This window comes from Saccostrea cucullata, unplaced genomic scaffold (assembly GCF_032062105.1).
Source record: "Saccostrea cucullata isolate Sc308-1 unplaced genomic scaffold, CSIRO_AGI_Scuc_v1 ctg5258, whole genome shotgun sequence".
Lineage (NCBI taxonomy): Eukaryota > Metazoa > Mollusca > Bivalvia > Ostreida > Ostreidae > Saccostrea > Saccostrea cuccullata.
The window spans coordinates 9,260-33,296 of record NW_026938078.1 but is presented as its reverse complement, the minus strand read 5'-3'; the positions used below and the strand labels follow the sequence as shown (position 1 = coordinate 33,296).

At 32.7% G+C, this 24,037-nt stretch overlaps 1 long non-coding RNA gene across 1 annotated transcript; it reads left to right on the top strand.

Moving 5' to 3' along the window:
• Positions 1-17,696: 17,696 nt before the first annotated feature.
• On the top strand, positions 17,697-23,405 carry LOC134249388 (uncharacterized). Its single transcript, XR_009988264.1, has 3 exons — positions 17,697-17,800; positions 19,493-19,552; positions 22,838-23,405. It is a non-coding gene; the product is annotated as an uncharacterized LOC134249388 (long non-coding RNA).
• The last annotated feature ends 632 nt before the right edge of the window (positions 23,406-24,037 follow it).

Below are 24,037 nucleotides of genomic sequence, written 5' to 3'. Positions count from 1 at the left end.
ATTACTCGACATCCAGAAAACGCATACCACCCCGTACCATCCCCAGTCAGACGGGATGGTTGAACGTTTTAACAGAACACTCACAACAATGCTCAGTGCGTTTGTAAATGATCATCATAATGACTGGGATGTGCACTTACCTTTCATTATGATGGCCTACCGCAGTTCAGTACACGAAACTACTGGTATGACACCGAACATGATGATGTTTGGAAGGGAGGTTGGTACACCATTGGATCTCCAATATGAGATGCCACCTCAAATAAAAGATACGCCAAGCAATAAATGGGTATGGGAGTTGCAGGAACGTCTGGAGAAGGCTCACTCATTTGTTAGGACCAAAATGAATCAGGCAATGGTGAGACAAAAGCACTATCATGACCGCAAGTTGATGTGGAAAAAGTTTGAACCCAACGATGAGGTGTATGTTTATTTCCCAAGAAGAAAACCTGGAACATCGCCCAAGTTAACCAGTTTCTGGCAGGGTCCTTACAAGGTTAAGAAAAAGATGTCAGATTTGACGTATCTTGTAAATTGTGGACCAAGGGGTTCAGACCAAGTCATTCATGTAGATAGAATGCGCAAAAAGCGCATGCAAGTTCTATCAGGCAAAAATGACAACATAGTGAATATTGAAACTGATGACTTAAGGGATGATTATGATGGTCAAGAAAACTGTGACTCAGATCATCATGCAAGTTTTGATGATATCCCCTCCGCTATTAATCCAGCAAGCAATACTCGTCCAAGTAGAGCTCGTAGACCGCCAATCTGGTTACATTATTACGAGACTGATATGTAATGATACTATGCTTACAGTTCATAACATATATTATAAACCTGTAATGCAATTTTTTTTATATGTTTGTAGATGGCAAAGACAAAATTTACTCCAGGGAAATGTCGTAGATGCCCCATGTGCACCTACATGGCAAGAACGGAAGAGGACTACAAAAGCCATGTTATACAGTGCGCTATGAGAACATTTAACTGCACCTTTTGCAGTTACTCAAGCAATAAGGAGATAAATGTCAAGAGACATGAGAAAAGAGCCCACCTTGGCCTGATTGAGGAGCCCATCAAGCTTGATGGTAGGCCTGATGAGAGAAGAGAGGCAACTTGTAGTGAAAGTGTTGAAAAAGACAAAGAGGAATCCGGGGAAGAGTGACTTAAGCAAGACTATGGGGACGTTATTGGCACTCTGTCTACTGATAGTAGTGATGATGAAGAAGAGGCAAAAGATTCACCATCACAGAAAGAGGAAAAAGCCATCAACGATAAGCTGTTGGAGGGTAGAGTCGTAAGGAAACAAACAGCACCCACCAAACCCAACATTCCAAAAACGAAGATTCCTCAATCCACTAGTAAACCAGAAGTTGAAGTTACTCAAGAATCCAAATGTGAGAGTTGTAAGAGGAAGAGATTCATGGTGGACATCGGAACCCAGACTGAGGCGGGTGAGAAGACCATCATGAGGTCTACCAAGCGGGTCAAAAGATTTCGTGAGGGTGACATTGACATTGAAGAAGTAGTTGAGGAGAAGACTGAATTTCGCTGACTTTTTGGTGCACATAGTTGTACATAGTTGTATATATGTTTATAGATTACAGAAGAAAGGAATTCTTTGTAAATGACGTTTGTTTATTAAAGCTTTCTCTTAATTATACAATTATCAGTTTATTTAAGTTGTACATGCGGGGCGCATGTCATCGGAGGCATGGGTAGTGTTACAATTCCGGAATTTTAAGGTACGACCATGCAGAGTTCTCAATTAGTCATTGTTAACATCACGTGACTTTGATAGGGTATATATATCGAGACTCTGCAGTCGTCTGTGTCATTGTTGATGCGTCAGCCAAAGGGAGAATACGAATGTAAGTTTTATATGCATAAAGCATTGGTATTAATTCCTCGCCTGTTAATTCAGTTTGGAGAGTGAACTTGGAAGGCCAACGAGGTTTGCCAAACCTGCTATAAGGCCTGCCACAAACTTGGTTAACCTCAAGCTAAGAGGCTAGCCATAAAGTTCGTCTGCATTGGCTGACCAGTCCGTCCAGGCCGCTATACTCATTGTCCGTCCTGAATAAGGCATCCTACAGTGAGTGTAGTGGTTGAAGGGCTATCATATATACTGTCCGTCCTGGATAAGGCATCCTACAGTATATGCGGTAGTCCGAGGGCGACTGGGCTTGCATTTTAGTATTATTATTAATAGGTCTACCAGATAATGTATTGTTGCTTGCCTCTGATTGATTGTATTGATTCACCATTTGATTATTATTAACCTAGATAATGTTAGGACGTATTTGTATATTTCGGCAGTCCTTTTTAAATCATACCAATCAATTTTAAATCAGTTTATGTTTTACACCTCAAACCCTGGAAATAACCAGGTACGATCCCATTGATTAATTGTAAATACGTTACAGTTCACCAACCCTCTGAGTTCATCGTAATAACCTCTAATGTTTTATTCTGTCTCTGCTTTAGAAAAAAGATACACCCTTTTTCATGAGCGCAATCATACCACACTCCTTATTCCGGTAATGGTTACAGCAAACATTCTTTTATATTACCATAGGAGTCGATCACGTGACGCCTTGCAATCGCGTCCTTAAACCTTTCGTCACAATTCTCCTTGTTCATTCCTTTTTTCAGGATATTGAATATATGGTTTTTTAATTTATTTAGTAACTCATTATCATATAAGTTAACAAAGAAAGTATTATTTCAATGGATTGCAACAAAAGTAAAAGTTGATTAAGTATTGTACAAGTTGCTGTCCTTTAAAAAAAGGACTACAATACGTGGACCATATGCATGTTTTCTTTTAACCGAAATTCAATCAAAGAAAATTTGTTAAGTTTATTGAATACATGGATTGTATTAATGTAGGTTCGTTCGCATTTTCTACAGTGCTCTCTACTTTGACCGATAGTACTTTCATAGCAAAATTGTTAAATTTTATCTCCGACTGGCATATAGTTTTTTTTTTTTTTTTCAAATCCAGGCTATTTTGATATATATATATATAACCCATAATAGCTGGTAATTAACATATACCTGAACTGAATTGAACTGAACTGATTTTTTTTTCAGTTTCAAAATTCAGTTCAGGTCTGTAGTACACAGATTTTTTTTTTCTGGAGCCCCCCCCCCCCTCTCCCCACATGGAATACCGTTGCTATAAAGGCTTGTGTCAAGGTGTATTTGAATCCATATACATATATATTATTTTTTTTTGCGAGCCTTAATAATGCCAGTGAAGACTGGTTTTATCTTTTAAAGACCTACAACTAGTATGTATGAAGTTTTTAATTCAAGTTGTAAAGCTATCTATAGATAACTTAACAACTTGAATTAAAAACTTAAGGTATCCATTGTACAAATGGATAATAATTTATGCCTGGAAACCCTATGATTTTGAAATGTTCTAAAATCAAAGTATGGGTCATGACAAATTAAAAAATTGGGTCATCACAGGCAACAACTCATTTAAGGCAGATAACTCTTGATGAAAACTAAAATCTAAGGAAAATCACATAAATTGGTATCTAAGAAGTTTATTCCATAATAAGGACAAAAAAATTACTTTTATATTGTAATCTTTGTATAAAATTAAAGAATATCAAATAAGAAAACATACTGGTAAGAGTGTTATTAAAAAATTTTACAAAATGGTCTTTTCGTAAAAATAAACGTTCAAGTTCATAATGTCATTTGCAACATGCTTTTACCATGGAACATTAACAATTTGAAAGAGAAATATTTATAATTACACATTATTACACATTACACAATATACATTAGAAAGGTCAAAACACTTTTCCCTTCAATTATTTGAACACTTTTTTTTTTTACTTTTTTGCAAGTCAAAAATTATGAATGACTCTTATAACTCAATGTACAAAATTGATTTACATAAATGAAAATGGTTTGAAGTTCTGCAAATGTGAATTTATAATTATGTTTAGAATTTAAAAATGTACACAAAAGAATAAAAAAAAATTAAACAGAAATACTAAAGTAAAAAACATTGATAGCGACAGTAAATTGTATCAAAGCAGAGTTATAAACATTCGTTACAGAATGACTTGGATAATAAATTTCAAGATTTTAATGACACAATAAATAGTACTTGTGATGTAAATGTAGATACTATAAGGACTCCGACAGTTATCCCATAAGGTATGTGTTACACTTAGTAGAGGATCCATAATACAGACCAACTTGTTTAGATACAATTGATAAATTTATGTGGCAGCAAAAAATTCACACAACTTTGGGACAATATTTTGTAGAACGTTAGATGTTTCAGTCACTCTAGGTTTGCCATCACTGGTTTTGGGAGAAAACATAAATTAATCTATTTTCACCATTTCTGACATAGCTATAGATCAGCTTAGATGAGAAAGTGCCATCGTTTCTGCCAGACTCCTCTTCATGAAACTTTACCAATCAGCACACAAAAATACCCGTAGTTCTTTGATTTTTCAGCATTGAACACCTGTTGAAAATGAGAAATATTTTTGTACTACAAATGATTGTTTCATACAGATTAATAATGTACATGTGATTCATTAAAAGTTTGCAGCAGAGATTATTCCGTCCAACATGATAACATATGTATACCCGGGGTACATGTAGTCTATTGCATGTAGTCAAATATTTTACTTACACTGATTCTCGAGCAAATTGACAAATAAACATTTGATTTTAGAGCCACCAAATTTAAAATATATGTATCTACTAAATGATATAATAAAACTTTTCATACCTTCAAAATCCTTTTATGTATTAAATGTAGATTTAATGTTGACGACACAACGAGGATCTCCCACAATGAACTGTAGATTATAGCTACAAAAAGGATAGATACAATTATATTACATGTAATTATTTAGATGCATGAACATGTTAATCCTTTTTATAAATTATATGCCTTATCCAAATTTCATGGTTTCAGATGAAAATTTAGATGGAATTAAGCTCCAATTTTTTATACTAGTTTTCAATGCCTAAATTATAGTGAGCGCAGCGAGCGTCGCAAAGCGACGCTCCCGAAGCGAGCTCAATAGACTTACGTGTAAGAGCAGAGGAAATTTGGATTGAAATCTGTACATACATCAGCCCAATTTTCTGTGAAACATTCCCAGAATTCCTGCATTACCCAATGTCCTTAGCGCGAATAAATAAATAAATAACGTAAGGAATTAAAGGCTTTCAGTTTATAGAAATCTTTAAAAGAAACAAAAAATAATTCTGCAATGTCTTTGGACCAAAATTGCACTAGATCTTTAGTTTTAACCAGACGCTCGGCTATCTCCGTAAGCTCCGACGAGCTCCGTGACGTCAGGTGACGTCACAGCTAGTCCAGATGTCTCGTGCGTCTTGATGTTTGAAGTGGCTGATCAATTTTTAGAGTGTTTTGGATGGTACAACTGCGCTCGCCCCAACGGTCACACCGTAAAACATTATTTTTTACCAGGTTCAGTCCAAAGACTATTTCTACCTACGTAGCTATTAATAGCTTTAAAAAGCTATACCAAAAGTAGCTATTTTTACCTACTTTATATAATTTCTGCATTTTGCGACCAAAAGACCAAACGGCGCAACATGATGAATACCATATTTTTTGATACGGTCACACTAATGATGAATATGACAAAATTTTGGTCAAAAAATGATTACTCCCTGAATCGGCAATTTTACATTAGTTTCTATGCAAAATTATTAATATACGAAGTTTTCATTTTTTGGCCAAATTTTTGTCATATTCATAATCAGTATGACAGTATCAAGAAATTTTGTGCTCACCATGGTGCGCCGTTCCTGCATTTTGCCACAAAATGCAAGTAAAGCAGAAAGTAGGTAAAAATAGCTACTTTGGGTAGCTTTAAATACCTAGGTAGCTATTAATAGCTACATAGGTAAAAATAGTCTTTGGTCTGGACCTGTTTACTAGTTGTCAATGCCTAGATTAGATAGCATAAATTCCATAAACAAAATATATATAAATATAAATGCTTACCTGTTACATGTACAATCTGTGTATTGAGTATTGACACTGAAGCTTTGCATCCCTTTGGATTTTCTCAGCTTTTGGGAACACCGATGCCAACAGCAAGCAATTTCCGCACTGTATGTACAAAAACCACCTAACCAGAGTTTCACTCACATTTAATTACTCTCTTGCAAAAGAATAATGGTCCGAAGTGACAATTTGAAGGCAATTTGAGGCAATGAACGTCAAACTCGATGACCCTCCGAGTCACCTTACGAACTCTTAGTCTCTTACTGGTTAAAATTAGGGTTATACCATAAAAGCATTCCTCACAAATATGCAAGGAATCACAAATAAGTTTATTTCACAAGTACGATCTTCTAAAGCACCTCAGCGCGCGTCAAATTATGTCTTTTCTTGAACCGTTCCTTCCCTGTCCGACTTTTCATGAATCCGGGATGTTTCGCGCCGATTCTGTTTCGCACTAAGATGGTTCACGTCAGGATGATTCGCGCCGATTTTGGTGCGAAACATCTCCCTTATTTTTTTTTATATTTCATTTATTTTGTAATAAATTAAAATCATTTATTAAATCTTAGATATAAATATGTGTTGTATGCTCAAAATCATGACTTTATAATATGCGGTGCCACAGGTAACAGATCGTAAATGTTAATATGGTGCCCATTTGCTGAGCGTGTGTGTTCAACTATTTAGTTGTAATTAGTTGGAGATCAAAAGGTGAGATTTATTTCATTACAGCAATTATAAAGTCGTACAGCAATTATCTGCGTGAATTTGAAAACATATAATTTGTGTTATTGAGAACATGTGTATATAATAATTCACCAGAATGAGCTAAACACATTTTCTTATTTGATAAACTAGGCTTTATAAATGGCCAATATTATTGTTTTTTTTCATTCATCTCTATATTTCTCTACATCAATATTAATTTACAATAAGTGAACCATCTTTTTTTAAGTCATCCAAATATCGTTAAAAAACAAGGGTGTAGCTATGAGACAACTGCCTCATTAGATTTTCAGCACCATCCTCTTCCTATATTAATTTAATGCATCACAGGATTCAGAAAACAATTTATTTCATTCAAAAACCTAATTGTTTTCATTTAAACAAATCAATAAAATATTGCACTGTCATGTCAATATGTTTCAAAATTCATGAGACCGGGCTCTGTAGTTTTAAAACCGAAATTAAAGTATTTTTGTGGGAAACTATAAAAATATACATATGTACATGGACATAAAAAGGGGGCAGACAAACTTTGCGCACATGAAGTTACATAGAAAAGCTGAAATTAAATTTGAAAGAATTATGCTAATGCAGAAGGGATATTTGATTTATACAATCTAGATCACCAACTTTTTTTTTTATAAGTGCATAGACATAGATCTGAAGTTAATATATTCTTAAATATTCAAAATTGAAGTTTTAATGAATTTTACATGAAATAAGATTTTTCATTTATTTTTATTTGAAAATCTGTTAAGTCTCCAAATTTTAGTTGATAGGTTCCCCAAGCCAGCAAATTTACGTTGATAGGTTCCCCAAGCCGGCAATAATTACAGAATTACTTAATTAGATGGCGGTATGCTAAAGTAACTACTATAATTAAACATAATTATCAGAGTGTAAAAATAATATACAATTAGACTAAGTACTTCAAATAAACTTCTACAATTAAAATATAAACTTATATTCTACAAAATTTCGATACTTACATCAATATTCACAGATATCATAATTTATTATTTTTTTAATTCTTTTTCAAAACGGACGAAATAAATAACATAGATTTCATGGTCTGGGAGCGAAACATCGTGGGGCGTACCATCTCAGCGCGAAACAGAATGGGTGCGAAACATCGCGGTGCAAACCATGCATTGGCGCGAAACATCCCGTTACCCTTTTCATGGGCGCCGCCATCTTGAATTTTATAGTCTCGGAGACATCGTTTTATTTTTAAAGATGTACATTTTAACGTATTTAAACAACAAATTTGTTATCATCTTGTTGTTTTCTTTAATTATCTATCAATTGAAATAAAAATATTCGAATTGTGGCCTTTGATATTGACTCGAACCGAAAAAGCATTTTATTCCGTAAACTACCGAGATCAAACCGAAGTAAAAACTTCATTCAACGACTAGTTCTAGGTTTTTAAAAGATTCAACGACTAGCAAAATGTAAGTTCTTTACATCTTTTTCAACTGCTTGTGCCATAGATTCAATGTTTAGTTCGTGTTTAAAAGTATGTGTACAAGATTAAAATTTGGATCCGGCAATGAACTCTCAATATCGCATCATCTCGGGTCTTTCTGTCAAATGTTGGAAAGCTAGTCGAAAAGGCCCGAGAAGTTGCGATTGGTGAAGCGGAGTCAGCCGAAGATTGCCGATTGAAACTCTCTAGAATTCTCGCGCATGCGTAGGCTGGCGTATGCACAGGGCATCCTGTTTAGCCTCGCTTATATATTTACTGCGTGGACCTCATGGTCCACGCAATAACAATATGCTACTTGTGGTAGTTACATGAGATTTAACAACTACACAAGAATTTCAGTATTACCACGGATACATGTATCTTGAATTCCATGATATGTTAAAATGAAACCCTAACTCCATCAAGTATTTAACTTTAAATAGCCTGTTTTATTATATAATTCAAACTTTTTTTTCAGTCCAATTGAGTTCAAAATTACACGGTTCAACTGTACCTTGTTTTATGAAAGTCATAAAAAGCCCGTCTACATGTACCTAAATTTTATTTTATACATCCTTTGAGTGGGATTTCATACAGTCCAATGTTTTAAGAGATTTTTTTCCTTTTATTAATTTGTATGGGTTTTTTTTCCGAATATATCCATAAAATACACATATGCTAATATATGTCTGAAATATTTGTAAAAAATTTAAAAAGTTCTTATCACAACTGCACAACTTTAAATAGTCATGGAAAACCTGCGATTGAAAATTTGCAGGTACTTTTTTCTTGGCGGAATGGTGGCTTATGAAAAAAAAAAACACTTCTTTTCTAACTCTTACTTACTCCTTCTATGCACCGAATCCAGACTGGAGTTTCCGGTTGTCTGTTCTTGATGTCCTGTTAACTTACATGTATTTGTACTGTTCGTAAATTCTTTGTTAGATCGCTCTATGTTCGTTATCTTCACCTTTTTAATGCATAAATTTACAATGCTGGAAACAATAATACACTGTGTAATAAATTAAAACATATGCTATTGCTGTGTACGCAAAATGTTAAATGTCATATTTTTTTTTAAAAGTGTGTCTGAAAATAACCTTGGGGATAAATTTATTTAAACGTTGTATGTTTTTACGAATTTTATGTTGTTTTTAATTCATATTTTTTTTTTAAAAAGAAAAGTAGAAATGTAGTTATTCAAAGAATTAATTAAGCACTACAGGTTTATACAATTCATATATGCGTTTGTCATTCACAAAGATAAATATTTTGTTTTTGTTTTATCTGCACTTTTCTGGTTTTATCAAACACAATTTATTTAGACAACGAATTGTAATATTTGCATACGACTGATTATAATTGCATCGACATCCACACATGTACGAGGGGTGATCAAAAAGTTCGCAAACTGATTGAATAAATTCCATACAAGAAACAATAATTATTTGCTTTTAATGTTGATTATATTTTAAATTAATCCTCCCCGATTTTAATGCACATCAACCACCGTTCTGCGCATGCGCGAATCACGTGATATTGGCGGTCACGTGACCCCGTCCGTAGCGTTCTGTCACAAAAGTTGAAAGATTTTTCTGAGTTTTATATTTCTTTCCATGTGAGTTAATTTTTATGACAAGAACAGTTCATTTGTCAGAAATGGTCATATCTCGGCAACAGAATGGGTGGATTTGGATTTCCAAAAATAAGCATGGCGACAATTAAAACACAAATCTTCTGTCTCAGAAGAGACCTTTATTCAAGGTGGATAGAGAATGGGTGCATCCTTTTTATCATATCTAATATGTTTAAAATCTAAAGTAAACGATATCTTAGGTATTTAATAGCTACATCATTGTTCAAATATTTAACTATTTATCAAAGTGCTAATTTGAGGTCTTTGATTGCAAATTGCTTAATTAAAAATACATATCTTTTCAAACTTGCTTTCACTGGGCAATATGACAAGTTATGCAGTTTATAGTTAAATAGTACTGAAAAAAATTGTGAGTTTAAAGCTTACCTCCTTGTTTGATGTTATCAGAACACTCCATGAGTGATCTTAATATCTTCCTCTTCGTTCTTCTACACACGAAGCATGCAGCAAAAATTAAAGATAAAAAAGGCGTTATCAGAAGGAATTCTCTCAGAAGCCTCTGAAAGACTAGCAGAACAACTCATTACCTTGAAGAATTAAAACGTCCTCTCAATTTTTTATTAAGGTAGAGAAATAGTTTTTTTTAAATCAGTCAGACTTATCAATTTTAATTTCGTTCGAATGATATATCTTTTCAACAATATTATTAGGGTTTTTTAAAGCCACTCCATAAGCAATGCATCGTGGTGTATATGTATTAAAATAACAACGTTATATGTTATTTTATTAGGAAATCTGTTTTTCAGTTTTTACTTTTCCCAGACTTTAAAAATGCTACAACGTTATTTCGATTGCATAACGGAAACATCACGCATCAATACAGCGTATAAATAAATATGAAAAATGTCAGTCAGTATTCAACTTAATAAATGATAAATTAACGCTACTGATGAAAAATGTGCTCAGAATCCCAAATTTTACTGATTACTGATATGGTGTTGTTCTTGCTAATTAATACTGATATTTACTGTTATTATTACTGTCGTTGCTAATAATGTTAGTTGTTTCTGATAAACACTGATAATTACATGTGGGACTGTTTTCTTTTCAGTTGAGTCTGATAAATACTAATAAATACTATTGTTGTGCTGTTTTTGCGACAATAGAAAATGATAACTGAAGCAAGACTATCTATAACCCTGTTTAATTCAACTTGCAATGATAGTTCGCCTTGTTTTAGAAAGATTCCAATTGGAAATATAAACCATAACATCAGCTGATGTTACTTCATAAGTGTGGAGACTTTAAAAGAGAAAAGTTGACGTCATAACGTCTGTCATAAAGTATTATTGTTTTTAGAATAACATTATTTTTTCCCCATCAAATTTTAAAGATATGAACCCAATTTGGTATCATTTATTTCATGTTTACTGAGATCAATATACATCGTTTATACATCGTTTTGACATATAAATGGAAAGAACTATCTTTCTTTGATAAAAGGGTGTCAATATATCGAAATGTCAAATCAAAGGTCGTAGCAAATGTCATCTCATTGTAGAAATATTTTAATAAATTATATTTTAGATGTATACAAAACACATCTGCTTTAAATTAATTGATGTTTTAAGTGGTTAATTAAACAGAAGCAAAGATTGAATGGAATGTCTTTCATTTCTTACACCGGTCTCCACAACTCATATTGAATATTGATGAATTATTAATGATTCTACGAAGCTCTGTTTTTCCTTCAACAAATTATTGTTTTCGACCAATTTATGCAGGCGTTTTCTAAAGACCTATTTAGAGGTTTTCAGTGAAAATTTCAGGAAGAATATACGCATAAAACATTAGATGTTCATTTTTTCTTCACGGGGAAAATAAAAAACATATCTTCCGTTTTCAGAGTGGGCGCCCTTTCGTGGTTTTTACTTGGGATTTCGTCCGCAGAGAATTTAATTACCAAATTCAGTTTGTCAATATTTTCAAATAATGTTAAAAGGGCCAAAAAAAAAAAAAGATTTCCATTATGTTTGATATATCATTTGCTTGCATTGCCACAAATCCATAAATATGAATTTTAGATAATCGCCTGTTTTCAATACTAGATTGACCTACTCTTCAAAGATAAAATTCAAATTCAATATTTCATAGACCTTCGAATTGAATTTATCGCAGGCGCCTAAGAAAATTTTAAATGAAATGGAATGTTTACTCAGACAATAGCATTGCGTTTATCGCGGACGTCTGAGTAATGTGTGAATGATTCATCAAAAGGACTAATATATTTATCCCCTTGTTTATGTATAACTTAAAATAAATAAGAATAAAAATTTTGGTATTCAATTTCGTTAATGAAAAAATGAATGTCTATCAAAGGAGTACTATATGTATACTGTTTAATGTTCCTCTCTTGAATTATTTACTCATATGCGACTTTCAAAGGGGTAGCGGGATTATATGGGGCAGAGGAGCGGTTCGCCCCCCAAATGCAGTAAAATAAGTGACATTTAATAATGTGCCATCCGCCATTTAAATTGTTAGTACCTCGATCTAGAGTATTCCAATATTTTTCTAGCAAAGAAACAACAATAAAGAACAAACAGGCATTCTGAGAGCATTGCATAAGTAATACATGTGCCATGTCGGGTTACTTTTTTCTCTTTAGGAGACAAGTTCCTTTGGAACTTTCATTTAGTGGATAACGAAACCCGATTGTAATCCCAATTATGAAATAAATAAAATGCAAGAATTCGTCAAAAACCAATGAAGCAAAATAAGATCCTAACTTGATCTGTAACTCATCAAGATTCACCAAGATACACTTATATACCAAAAATCAGCTCGATATCTAGATGTATTAAGGAAGAAATGCAGAAAACCAAGTGGGACAGACTGACAGACAGACGGAAGGACAGGCATGTTACGGCCACTTCGGTAACTAGACTTTTTACGCGGGTTAGTTAAGGCAGCACGCGGATCAGAATTCGGCGAATTAAGACTTTTTTTTAAATATGTAGCACTAATAAATCGGAAAAATGGTTAAAACTTTTGCTATCATAATGCATTCTATAGACTTCAATAGGACTTACACTACAGAAAGCACTTCACCAAGACGTCTTCACGTGACGTCTATAATTAGAAAAAAATGCCTTAATGAAAAAGTGAAAAGTTCAACACTACCCCGGGGATAATTAATTTCAATTTGTAATAATAGTTATGTAAAAATATCTCTGTGCTATGAAAAGTGCTGCTAGAATCCTACTATCCTATCACAGAAATAATTATTCAACACTTTCGGACGAAACCTTCCCAAAATATTTACACTTTGTTCATCGAAAAAATTGCATCAATTCCCGTAAACCATACGATTCTAGCAGCACTTTCCATAATCAATAGACTAAGAAATTTAAATAGAAAGAAAAATTCAGTTTTAAAGTGTGCGACGTTGTGTTGAACTTTTGCATCCTTTTTGTTACGAACGACAGAGGAAAGGCTGATCAGCAAGTAAACACCCTGTCTGCTTTTATTTTACGAAGAAATTGTAAAAATACATGAGCATACTTTATTTTTAAGGACAGATGATACAAACAAATTTTATCTTTGGAGGAGACTTGATATCATGTCACAAGTTTAGAAAAGGGGATAATTCTTAGAAATTTTTCTCTTGAGAATTGGAAAATGAAAAAGACTAGCACTGGGTGAAAAGTCCAGTTTCCGCAAAACTGAAACTATATGGAAACCTTGCTGAAACTTGGCGTTGAAGTTTCCTGTATGGTTTCCGCAATGCGGAAACTATATAATAGTTTCAGCAAGTTTCTGTAGGGTTTTCGTATGCTGAAACTATTAGGTTTGTTTCCAAATAGTTTCCGCAAAACGGAAACCAATGTAAAATTTAATGAAATGTCAATTTAACGATACTTTTTAGTTTCAGTAGGTTTCAGTTTCCGGAAACTATTGATTTCGATTCCATATGGTTTCCGCATGCTGAAACCGAACTGAAACTTTTTCTTTTCTTTTTTTTTTCAAATGGGTAAAAAATCAACTCAAATGATTTTTTTACTATTGATTTCGATTCCATATGGTTTTCGCATGCTGAAACCGAACTGAAACTTTTTCTATTATTTTTTTTTTCAAAAGGGTAGAGAAATCAACTCATATTATCTTTACTATTGATTTTGATTCTGTATGGTTTTCGCATGCTGAAACCGAACTTAAACTGTTTTTTATAATATATATATTTTTTTTTTCAAAAGGGTAGAAAAATCAACTCATATCATATTTTTATTTACTTATACATTTCAAAAAATGGTTTTATTTTTAAATATCTACTAGTTCATATTCAGATTTTGAGATGTGCTCTGTGTAAACTTACACATACCGATATTGATATCAATGATAAGCACTTTATACAAGATCCTTGCTTCATATTAATTTATTTCATATTGTGCTGGAATTAAAAAAATATCATTTTTAAACAAAATCGATTCCTCTCACCAGGATTTCCTACATTACCCAACTCGAGACTCCCCCTCGGGAATTAAATCTTTTCATTACATACATTATTTTCACAAAATATTACTTCCGTATGAGAACAAATCAAGGGTTATATATGGAGGTTCCTCTGTCTACAATTACATTTAATGTTAATTTGTTTAAAAAAGAAAATTAGTGTGTCTTCATGGTGCATGAAATACAGATAATTACGAGAGCGAACGTTTACATTATCTGAGATAGCAAATTTTGCATTTTTTTTCCTTATACATGTATCTATATTCCTGAATGGAAAATTATCATTTCAATAATTCAATTTGAAAACAACAAATACTGACTAGGAAGCCTTTTTTACTATTCAGTGTTCGACATAAGATATATAGTGCAATAGTTACTAGTTGTTTTTATAATTCCATTGATCATGTTGATTTAATATCTACATATATGTATTTTTATCTCCGTTCTCATGAATACATTTTATTCGTTTAACAGGCGTTAATCTTATACGAAAACTGCGGGTAAATATTGCAAGAAAACATGTCCTGAACATTTGATGCCATGGTTCTTAAGATCTGCAGCATATTATATCAATCTAATTAAAATTAAATCGCCTCATTTGTTACCCAAATGCTTATTCGCACGAAGAAGACTTATTAATGTAAGAAGTCTGTTTTTGTGAAACAATACCCTGGGAGTGAATGGAAAATCTCATTTTAATTAGATTGCATATTATGTGTAGGCTTATTTGTTTATTTATTTATTTATTTATTTTCAAATGTCTTGCTTTCGTGATGTTAATTAATGCAATATTACTGAAAACGCGGTACCTATACTTTTTAGTAATATGTTCAATAATATTCGTATGTTTATCAATGTGCTAAATATGTGATTTAGAACTCTTTTTTTCAAATAAAAGTAGTATGTAAGTTGATCAAATTTCAATCCTTTTCTTTGAACTCCACTCGCGGGCACCTGTCCTCACGTGTTACAGGTGGGGAGACACGTGTCGCGAAGACACCTGCTACCGTGTTGGTGTATTTTTTGTATATTCTATGTGGATTGAGAGGTTTTTCAACCTTAGAGGAACAATGGGCTGTGACCAGGCGTAATATATACATGCAGTACATGGTATACACAGTATAGTCACTAGTAATGACCCCAAGGTGTCTGAATTCAAATTTTAAAATAAAAAAAAAAAAAAACACACTCTATATAAATAAAACTTCACCTAAAATCAAACAAATAAGATTGTTTTATAAAATATTTTATGTAAAATGTTTCATATATTAAGATATTAAGTTTATTATGTGTTGGTGATTAAAAGAAAAAAAAGGAAAAAACCTCTTAGATGTTTATCTATCATAGATCAATCTAATAAACAATAAAACTAATCTACAGGTAAGGAGAATATTTGCTAGTTCAATAGACTATTTAAAAAAAATTCAGTATTATTTTACAACTTCTCCACAAAGAAATCGGCAATCACAAAAAAATCGACAATTAATGGTATTATCCTTGTTTGCCACCATTGTAAACTTCAAATATTGAAAATATTTAGAGATCGATGACACGCAACCTAATGAAAACAAAGTCTTTGAATTTTATTTCATAACTTTTTTCTGTAGGTTATTTCTAAGTACACAATAAAACAACGTTTTATTTCTAATTTAGAGTCCAAAACAGAAAAGTGTGAGGTTATTACAATAATAAGGAAAAGATAAAAAAAAAAAGATAAATACATTTAGTAAACAACAATATACATGACATGTGTAAAGGACTATGACTATACTATTACATGATATCATTTATAAATTTGCCCGCAAAATATTAAGTTTCCGTATCTTCTGTATTGAGTAATAACCAATAATTTTTTGTTCATCATCTTATGCTGAGAAGTAGCGCTATTTACTATTAATGGAATGAATTTTTTTTCTATAATGATCATCTTTTTTACATGACCGTGTCATAAAAAATGAATTTTGATTATCATTTATACTGTTTGAATTACATCTACATGTACATATTCGATCTTCTCGAGAAATATTGGTAAATCTGGCCGCTTCAATTTCTAACCTGTGACAGGAAATTCTTAGTTAACATATAGACTTAATTGTACATGTAGATATTTTCTGAGATGGAAATTTTTAACATTTGATTAATAATTCTTATAACCCCAATTTTGCTTTTGAGTTTCACAAAGGTATAAAAAGCAATACCAGAGAGAGAGAGAGAGAGAGAGAGAGAGAGAGAGAGAGACAGAGACTCATACAACACATTCTAATATAGTTTGTATTTTTTTTTCTTCGTTTTATTTAAGATACGAAGGTCAAACTTAATAATTATATAATTCACTATATAACAATGATTATTAACTTACATGTACTTTGTTAATTTATCTATTCTATTTTAGGACACAAATAAAAATGTATCCCATAGATTAAGATTTTAAAAAACATATAAGTTAAATTTGCAGACTTGTGATAAAGTTTTAACCAGCTAATTCGTATCGCTTACTAGAAGGGGGGGGGGGGTTAAAATCGCTCTTGTTTGTGGATAATATGCCACAGCATAACTTTGTTGACTTGTATACTTTTTTTTTACACAATAATCTAAGTACGTGTGTATATGATTTTCAATCTATTTGTAAAAATCTGGACAGTCCGTTTCAACAATTACATGATAGATAATCATAATAAGGGACTTAAAATACGGTTTTATACCCCACATCGATTCCATAATCAATTTTTTTTATTTTAGCATTTAAAACTGTTCATTCTGTTGTCATAAATGCAAGGACATCTGCAATTAAAACGTAAAAAAAATATTGCCAAAAGAGAAATGCAAAAACTAAGGTGAATTTTCCGTAGAGACTGACATTCAATCACTAGGTGGCGTATCGCGATAGAATGCTTCTCTCTCATTGGTTAGATTTTTAGTAGAAGAAAGAGGGACAAAATGGCGAAGAAAACACCAAGAACTTGCTAAAGAAAAACAACAGAGATGAGAAGATCTTTTGACTCTTCACAGAAGAAAGGCACCTCAAACGACAGATTAGATACAGGTAGTTATTTCTTACACTTCAGAGCACCTTTATTTTTGTTTTTATTGACTGCAATCGTAAGAATAAAGTTTGGTCAAAACGGCGCGTTCCAAAAATTCAAATTGACCATTGTACAGTTATAATTATTTTGAAAAAGCGCCTTTTAAATCATTCTCAGCTTAGGTTGTGATACGTATAATTAATTGCTGTTAAAACGGCTGCATGCATTTTGTAACATTGTATTTATCTTGCATGTTTTCGTATGATTATTAGAATATGTTTTTCTGCATCGTCTCATGTTAAAAAAAACGTGTTTTAGTATTCCGGAATTTTAAATGTAGGTTGGTTTTAGAGGATAATATCGTTATGAACTTGTATCCGGTGTTTACTTTTTCGGAAAATCGAAAGATTTGCCCCCACGCTTATGTTCTTTCAGAAAAGGTGAGCTTTGTTGTTCATTATAACTGCGGGATGTGTTCATTGTTATTCGAAGGAGTAGTTTCTTGAATCCTTCATTTATTTTTTGCTGAATTGTATTTATTATTGATGAAAGACTGTGCTGCACAGCCGAGGAAGGGGTTGAATATATTTTTAACATACATGCAGTCTAGAATCGTAAATATTAGACATGTTAGATGGCATCATGTTGGGAGAATGCCATTGTGTATAGTATTGTATCACTGTGTAATGCCAATTTGTACATGTTGTAGGCCTATAGTCATGAAAGTAAATTCCTGAGAACTTGCAAATTTTGGGATACTGAGATAGATTTTGGGAATTAAGTGAATTGATAATTTTCAGAATGCCTCACATTATTCAAGTTGAAGTATTTTATTAAGTTTCATACCATGCATTATGATTTTGAAACATTGTTGTACGTGAACAAAATAGTTATACACAAAGATACACAAACATCTTTTCTTACAAGGCATAATTATGATTAATTAAACGTAAAATGTTAAAATGATATTTATTTTAAATTAAGAGATCAATTGTAATTTCATGCGGACACATGTGCATGTTTTGATCTATATGAAACAATTAACACTATTTTAGCAACCTAAAACTTGATTTACCGGTAGTGTGCATGGTGTAATTGTTCATTAGAAATACCATGTTTTTATTGTACCTTGTGTATGAAATGTGATGCAGTTTCTAAATACATCAGAAATCACAACCATAAAAATGATTCTCTTGATCAGATATGAACAGAACAGTATTTTCCTGGTGTGTGTTGTTTTTGATCTAGACTGGAGCTTGATGCAATGGGCAGTTGGCCATTTTCAATTTCTTAAGTTACAAGTTATTGATTCATTATACAGTCATATATTTGTATTTATTTGTTACCCTTTAGAGAACTTTTTATTAATGTGTACACGTCACCAACTCAGTCTCATCCGAGGGACCAGTCTCTATGTACTACATTGGATTCAGACCCGTGATGTAGGAATCAGCTCTTACTCCCCAACTCTAGGCGTGTCGCTCTAACCACTGGCAATGTGACCCATTATGAAAATTTGACATAATACTTTTATGATCTCTAAATTTTATTGACTTGATAAAATGACTGATACACAAATAAGACTTTTGTAATCTCTCTGTTTATAGCTGTTTACCATTTGCCATATTTCTATCACTAATTAAATCAGTTTTCAACAATGGCCACTGAAGAGTCCTAGTTCTGTCTTATTATACAAAATAAAATGATCTTCCCTTGATGTAAAATAGAATATTACATAAAATAAATTATCAAATGAATTATTATTTTGATTCGGAGAACATGGAGAAGGCCTACATATCTTAAACAAACATAATTTAGATGTAGTCTTGCTTTTATGGAAAATTACAACTTATTTAATTTTTCTCACTCTCAGATATAATTCCATTTCAAGATCTTGTAAATTGAGGTTATGATAGCCTGATAGGACTGCCAATTAGAATTAGACCAGAGTGTGACCGTGACAATTTCCAATCATTTTTTTCTTTGTCATGTGTCCATTAGAATTTTCACTGCATGTCAGGTGCAAGGAAATGGACACGCAAGTGGTTTTTGGGACTTTTCTGAGCTCATGCTAAAAACAAAAAAGTTATTACTGTACGGTACTGTACTAACTCTATCTATTTTAATTTCAGATATCCATGGAACAAATCATCTGAAAAATAAGAGAGGATGAAGAATACTTCTGTTAAAAAGTATGTTTTAGTAGTAAGAACTTATGTAACTCTATTTTAGGAAATTAAGGACTAAAGCACAAAGTTTATGTTTTTATACGCCCGTCTTAAGACGGGACGTATTATGTTATAGGCTTCGTGTCCGTCCGTCTGTCCGTCCGTCCGTCTGTCCGTCTGTCTGTTAGCTTTTTCGTTTCCGGCTCATAACTTTAATACTACTAGGCCTAGGAATATCAAACTTTGTCATCTGATGCATCTTGGGTAGAAGGTGTGTCGCGCACAAAAAGTAGGTCGCTCTGACCTTTAATTAAGAAGTTATAGCCAAATATGGAAAAATCCTTTCCGGCCCATAACAAGAAAACCATAAGACTTACAATCATCAAACTTGGCCAGTTTATGCGTCTTAGGTAGAAGGTGTGTCGCGACCTATTTCAAGGTCACTGTGACCTTTAATTTAAGTGAAATAAAAAAAAAAAAAAATGTCTTTTTACTATTTATTTACACATCCCAAATAGTGTAAGAGTATTGCTCTGTCCTTATTAAAAAAGTGTTAAATCAAGAAATTACTTATTTTATTAAAGCATATACTTGACAGCAATCTATAACAAATATAATGTATGTTAGAGAAATCCTACCTCTCCCTTGAGTGTAATTATCAAGCACTGGTCAAGAAGAATTTTGATAACAGAAAATTGCATGTCAAATTAGAGAGAAATTAATGGGTTTTGAGTGCGAGGAGCTAACTGCCAGAGCATTGGTGTTATCTGTCCCTTGAGTATTGGGCAAATGGGTAAGCCTGTTTGATTAAAAATAGGCTATAGCTCTTGTTGACTAGCTTAATTTGATGAAAAGTAATTAAAACTAATTTGATATTGCATTGTAGACTAATCTGATATTATGTAATATTATTTATTTAAAAACTAATTTTATGGGGTGGGGTGGAATCAGCATGTCCATATGAATTGAATTACATATAAAAACCTGTTGGAAATTAAATCTCAACAGAAAAAAAATCTTTGAGTATTTTATATGTTTTTAAACAAAATTTATAGTAGATAGTGCAGACCCATTCATCTCTTGGTAGTAATGAGTAGACAAGCATCCAGTTAAAGATTAATTAATGAGTTCAATGTAGGAAGGCTAGCTGTCTCTTATCTGTACCCTTTGGGGATTAGACAGAAGAACTGCTGGTCAGTTTATAACATATGTCATTTGATGGCCAGCCTTTTTTTTCCCAAAATTAATTTGGTATAGATTAAGTTGTTAAGACTAATTTGATGATGGGCATTTGACAAGGTCTAACACAACCAGCACAGAAATCTATCAGTTATGTAATATTTATTATAATTGATGCCTACATCACAGGGGATGGATAAATATTTTAAGGAATGGAAAAATCATCGAAATCTTAGAATCACGGGCAAGTTTGATGTGATTTTCTTGCACCTAAACTGTTCAAGAAAATTGTAATTTTTTTGACGGGCGTATCATGCTGTGGCGCGGCACTTTATTATTTTCTATTGTTTTCTTAATCCCACTGTATAATTTAAAGCTCTCTTTATACCATAATCAGTGGTTGTCAGTGTGTGTGTGTGTTGTGGGGGAGGGGGGGTGTAAGCTGCTTTCCTTTACTTTTTAAGCTTTATATAATATCTTTATATGTTCGGCATTTCCATCAAATTAATGGATGTTAACATTTTCTTAGAAAGTCTCATTTTGCGAGCTACCTACTAAAATTCTATGATTTATTTAAAATAAGTATTTATAAAAAGGCCTATTTTTAGGTCACCTTAGTAAACTCAGGTGACCTATTACTTTCTGTTTTTGTCTGTCGTGTCAACATTTGAACATTTTCAGCTTCTTCCTTGCAACCGCTCAACCAATTTTAACCAATTTTGGTACAAAGCATCTACGGGTGAATGGGAACAAAATTTGTAAATTTTATTATACCCCCCCTTCTTTTTTACCCTGGACATCAAGCAATCAAACTGTTGCCATGATTGTAATGAGCACTGAGTCATCTACCATAATTATGAAATTCATGGCCCCAAGGTCAGGGGTTCTAGTACTAGGGTTGGTCCATATAGCTCTTTGGAATTAATCAACCATTTATGATGAAATAAAACTTAAGATATTAACATTTAGAAAATTTTGAAATGTGTGGCCCCAGGGTTAGTGGTTCCTGTGGGGTGGGGTACACAACTGGTGGTTTTAAAATGGAATTGCATTTTATCTTTATTACTCTGATCCACCTTTGGGTATTGAGTAATCAAAGTAAGCATGCTAAGTGTATAATTATGATAAACAATGGTGCGTCTTTCAAAATTTGGAATTTCATGGCTTTTTGTTTAAGACACGAACCAAATTCAAAGTGAAAGTTGTTACATGATACCTATTTGGTCTATGGGCCTCTAGTTGTTATTCAAATAAAAAAATATTTTGATGAACAAGTAGAATGAAAGAAAATTCCTTAATTTATTCTGAAAATCAGGAATTAAATCTATACATACATATTCAGGTAAATTTAAATAAATTCAAGTTTGTTTATTTCATTATCCCTAGTCAAGTGTTTAAAAGAGGCAACTTTAAGGACAGACGAGACGTTCCTTAATAATAGATAAATTTTTCTAGGAGTTTGTCATTGAAGTATTGCTACTTAAACATGTTTACTCACAAAAATTGAGGTACCTTACCAGGCATTTCTGCAAGATACCAGGGGTAGTTTTTCTTATATAATCCTTTGGGGAAGAAAAATAATTTTCCAGTTTCAAATGTTTAAGGGTTTGGATTTTTTAAAAACGTTTAGAAACTGGTTTAGAAATAAGAATGTTATTAGAATTTTGAATATTTTTCATACATTACAAAACAGATTTTTAGGAACGTCTCCTCTGACCTTAATAAACTAATGATATTTTACACATGATAAATTTTTAGATTTGATTTTAAATCATTCTGATAAAAAAATGCTTAAAATGTGAAATTAATCAAACAAAGGCTTGTACTAGAACAGCATTAGGGACTATGTCAATCCAATTAATATTAAATGTTAGATACTGCCTAAATCTAACAACATCCTGTAGAGTGTCGCGTCAGAAGTCAAATTCTATTAACCAATCAAATAGTCAGCTGCAAAATTATTGTTTTTCGTATATTGGAACGAATAAATCTAGAGTTGTTCCGTATTTGACATCTGACATGACCTTCTATGGGATGTTGTTAGATGTTGTGTAGCGAGTATGCTAGAGGATCTGTTGTTTTATTTAGATTGTGATTTTGTTAAACTATATTTATATATATTTTCAATAGGTTGAAGTAACTGATGAGCAGATCAATCCAACTTGAACATGATATCATTTCTCCAATGATGAAAAGTAGTCTCTCTATACTCAAGCATTGATATTTTTAAAGTCGACTGAAACTGGAACAGGTCATACATGCAGACTACAGTGATGTGTTGCACAGTTCCGAAAACATGCAGCCACCACCAGCATAAGCGTGATAAGTGTAAGTGGGTCATCAAAAAATGAGAACCACTCAAGGACTTTTCTGTTGGTTGATGATGGACTACAAACTGAATTTTTTGACAAAGGAATCCACCTTGGTGCTTATTGGCTACTTATGATGTGAACTTGTGCATTTATTATACCAAGTACTTTTACATTTCCTTGATTATACTAGACTTGCATAAACCGAATTCAGGTTTAGTTGATTGATTGCAGTAATGCAGTTCTAAGTTCCTCTTGCAAGATTATATCTCTGATGTATGAGACATCATTAATTGCAGACATTTTCTGTCCTCCTGTCGTGTCTTGAGGGCTCGGACTTAGCTGTAAAATTGTTTATGATGCAAGAGAAAATAAATGTTCAACCAGATGTATGTAAATAATGATAATAACATTAAATATTCTTTGATAACTATTGTTAGTCTGTTGTTGTTTTTTCCAATATAAGAATTCAGGGGGTTAAAAACGAGGGCAAAATTGTGTAGTCAATACTACAGTTTCCGTTGCGGAAACCTTTAGTATACCCTATGTATATCAATATTGTAAACGCATACTGAAACCTTGCGTATACCTCAAGTTTTAGCAAGTTTCTGTTGCGGAAACCATTGGTAAACCATATGTATTTCAACCGTATACGCATACTGAAACCTTGCGTATACCTCAAGTTTCAGCAAGTTTCAGTTGCGGAAACCTATGGTACACCATATGTATTTCAACAGTATACGCATGCTGAAACCTTGCGTATACCTCAAGTTTCAGCAAGTTTCAGTTGCGGAAACTATTTGGATTCGTGGACACCTTTGGTTTCCGCACTGCGGAAACTTGATGAAACTTGAAGTTTCCGCACTGAAACTTTGCAGAAACTATTAGTAACCCTAAGTTTCCGCAGAGTTTCAGTAGAGTTTCAGCCATGCGGAAACTGTATTTTTCATCCAGTGTAGGAAAATATTAGTAATATTTCAATGAAATTATAAAAGTTGATAAAACACACTCAGTAAAGGTT